Source organism: Manacus vitellinus, unplaced genomic scaffold, assembly GCF_001715985.3.
Source record: "Manacus vitellinus isolate BGI_N305 unplaced genomic scaffold, ASM171598v3 scaffold_25_pilon, whole genome shotgun sequence".
NCBI lineage: Eukaryota > Metazoa > Chordata > Aves > Passeriformes > Pipridae > Manacus > Manacus vitellinus.
Window position 1 is genome coordinate 6257396 of NW_021939882.1, and position 3839 is coordinate 6261234.

General features: G+C 46.4%; 1 long non-coding RNA gene across 1 annotated transcript; it reads left to right on the forward strand.

Moving 5' to 3' along the window:
• The first annotated feature begins 49 nt into the window (after positions 1–49).
• Positions 50–2334, forward strand: LOC108639880. The gene is made up of 3 exons (XR_001920787.2): positions 50–534; positions 1408–1523; positions 2279–2334. It is a non-coding gene; the product is annotated as an uncharacterized LOC108639880 (long non-coding RNA).
• Positions 2335–3839: the final 1505 nt, after the last annotated feature.

The following is a 3839-nucleotide window of genomic DNA, read 5'->3' on the forward strand; positions in this document are numbered from 1 at the left end:
CCAAAACAAGTGTACATGGTACCTGGGCTCAACATTCCTACCACATGTGATTCCTCACACCACATATTTGCATTATGACGTTGTCAGTTGTGCTTTTTCCAACCTTTTCTGCACAAAGCAAACCAGTGCCATTGTCTCTACCGGTCCTCCGAGGACCGGTGGTTCTTAAGGAAAATCCACATGGAGCCTGACCCATCATGGAGAACAATGACCCTGTGATTAGGCCTGGAGAGGGGGTCTGTGGGTACTGGCTGACTAAGGCTTGAAGTTATGAGAGAGGAAATGGTTTGGGACTGTTTCCTTCCTTTTGCACTCTGGGAAGCTTTTGTAACTGGACTTGTACCAGTGTCATTAACTCACTCATTTTTTTCTCCACCTAAGTGGAAAAATCTACAGAATCTTGAATTTTTGACTAATTATTCAGGTCTGAAGGGTCAGGAGAAGAGAAGATGCACTAAATATAAACAGGCTGTGTCAGCAAACTTGGAAGAGTTACTTCAACAGCCTTGTGTCACGCAGCAGAGTAAAATGCTGGTCAGTGTCTGCCCTTGCTTTCTTTAGAACAGCACCAGAGAAGGTTGCATTGGGTTGTTATTGTGTTCTTACGTGAACTTTACTGTGCAGCTGCCTCAGTGTTGTGCCTTCACGGTGCTCAGCACCACGGGTGCTGTGCCTGCACCAGAGCCCAGCTGCCCCTGACCAGGGTGTGCCAGGAGAAGAGCCGGGCGCTGACCCTGGTGGGGTGCTCACTGTCCTGTTTCAGACGCAGGGGCAGCAGTGGTGCCTGGCAGCTAAGGAAGGAAGTATCCCTTCAAATAGCCAGAACAAGTTTGTTTTGGAATTTTTTTCCACTATTCTCCTGGCAAATGCTCTTCTTCTGTAACTCGCTCAGCGGCAAGACCACCAGTACTGGCCAAACAAACACACACAAAGGGGATGCCTACTAGGTCTTTACCTTCCTAAGGGACTGCCTTAGCATAAAGAAATTTATCCTCCCCTTGCTGCAAGTCGGATCCACTGAGTACAAGATGAAAACCATCTCAGCCAGCTTCTGCCCCTCGTGAGAGGGATGTGCTGCTCTCGGAGCTGGCGGCCGTCCTGCTCCACACAGAGAGCTGAGCCCCGACCTTCCCAGGGCCGAGCACGTGAGGACTGAGCCTTTCCTGGGACAAACAGCCCTGAGCTGCAGCTGCCCCGTGGCTGCGTGCTCTGACCACAGTGAAGTTAGAGTGAACCCCTTGTTTTGGTTGGGACCTCTCCATATGGTTGTGCAGCTTTATGAGGAATTAAAATTCTTTGGAACAAGGCCTGGCCTTTGTCTGATTCTGCAAATGTGCAAAAGTTTCAGCATTGTACTTTAATAGCAATATTTATTCAAATCCTGATTCCAGTGTTTATCTTTCCTAGTGCCTTGCTGCATAAATGGTTGCACTGCAATTATTTGCACCAGTAAAAGGAGTATGGGGGCTCTTCTGAGAAGTGGAGGCTTTAAAATCTGACCTTTAAGGAAAATCACTCACTGTGTAAGAGATAATTCTTGATTTTTATTTCTCAAATTGCCATTTGCTTTTAAGACCTTTTTTGTGAGGTGTTGTAAGGGCACTAGTTCAAGAATACCATGAAAATTGAAGTTTGGGTTCAGTGTGTGTTCACTGCACACTTGCTTTTGGGCCCAGCAGAATGCATTATTTATATTTCTGTGTATGTGTATCTTGGATCTGATGTGAAGCTTTTAATTACACAGTGACAAAATGCATGCCCCCTGTAATTAAGGAAATTTTCCTTTCTTTAAATCACATGTTTATATGCTCGTGGACAAAAATGCTTGTCAGGCAAACAGTCATGAGTGGTGCATCTTCAGATCCTGCTGGGAAAACAGCGTTCCTTTTGCTTCTCTGTGCAAAGCAGATGGGAGATAGAGATCAGGGAGGGATCTGGTGGGAACGCTGTCTCCCCTGCCCAAGCCCAGGGAGGATGGAGATGGCAGACATGTGAGCTCATGTGCTTGGTGCTGCCTCAGGACCCAGCAGAGCCAACCATCAGCCCTGCGGGGATTTCCTCGGCTCGGGGGCTGGGTTCACATCCTGACTCCAGAACAAGAGTGCTGGTCCATGTGGGTCAGGAGTCTGAGCTGAGCCTGCCACATGGGCACTGCTGATTCTAGCATGAAGGAAAAGACATAGGCTGCTCTTCTGATCGAGGGAACAGCATTTTTTTAATGGGAAATTATGTTTTGTGGTGGCAAGCTTCTCATTCACGTCTGACTGCATCTTTCTAGTGGAGTAAGAACTGTTTAAGGTGCACTGAGAAATGGAAATCAGTCACGTTACAAGGTGAGCCTCACTGGTTATGAATGATGGAATGGTGCCTTCTGGGAAGTGGTCTTTAGGCAAATCCCTTTCTGCAAAAGGATTAGTTAATAAGATGGGAGATAATCACTCTGTCTGGGGTGGGCGTTTTCTTGTTCTGTGCACTCAGCCCCCGTGCTGGTTTTCTTTGTTGCTCCCTCAGCTGCTGCCAGAGCTCTGTCTGGGGTTCCCATCAGAGCCTGTGCAGGGAATGAGGGGCTCCAAGTACTGGAGCTGCAGAGTAACCAGTGAGAGGCACAACACGTGGTGTAACTTTCACAAGTTACTGAGTGTTATCTTTAAAATGTTTGAAGAGGAATTCAAATTGCCAACTGAATCATTCAAACAGCAAAAGTATTGACAGAGAAGTCAAATTAAGTCATCTTGCCTCCCACTGCCAAGGCATCGTTTTTCTCTGATGGGTATTTTCTGATGACTTTGCTAATTCATTTTCTGTTTGTCAGGGCAGTGGGCAGTTTCTTAATTGGAAAAACTCTGCATCCTCTGCTGGCAAACTTTGTGCTGGTTCCCGGATCCCAGATGCTTTGTGCAACACCCTTCTATCTGTAATAAAACCAGAAAATAGAAAAAGTGAAGCATGTCACAGCTTGTGATTTCTTGTTCGCATAATGCTGCCTGTGTCACTGGAAGTTGCTTATTACACCAGGAAGCATCTCAGGCTCCATAGCTGTGACTACAATGTTCATTAGATTCAGAGAATGTTGTGTCATTTGAAGGAAAAAGACTGTTGACGTTAGGTGGGATTTGACCCCCTCCTTCACCAACATTTACAAGCTTGAGCAAAGGAAAGCCATGTCCTGAATGAGGACATTTCCTTCCTTGATGTCAAATCCATACAGAATGGCTTTACACTGGTTTTCCTGTGGGCCTGGAGGCAGCAGATCTTTGATTGCACATGAAAGGGATGTAATAATAGTGTAACTTTGTTAGCATGATAAATAAGCGTCAGGTTTCATAGCTCATTTTCCTCTAAGGTCTGTGGGTTCAGCTAGAGAAGCACAGGGAAGCAGCAGGGCAGTGGTAGTGGCAGGTTAACACTGATTTCTTCACCCTCATCTGCTTCCTACAGGGCTTGATAAAATTGCATCCCTTCACTTATATGCACGTGAAGTAGCAATGGTGAAATAGGTCTAAGTTGTCTTGTTTCGTGCAAAGTCAGAGCTGCCTTCTCATACTCTGCAGTCCTGATTTACGAGGGTGTCCTGTTTTTGGAGACTGCCAGACAAACAGGGTTGTTCTGCTGATTCATTCTTGCAGCAACATCAGGACAGCCCCCAGCACTGCCTTCCATGCACCTCAGGGAGAGTCAGGCTAAGGACAAACACAGAAGAAACAGTGAAAGAGCCAAACTTGACAAGAAAATTTGATTGTCCTATTTACCTTTAGAAGCAGAGGTCAGAGATGGGTGGGATCTTTCGTTCCCCAAGAAATGGCATGTTCATGAAGGGCAGGTGACTGACAAACCTGCTC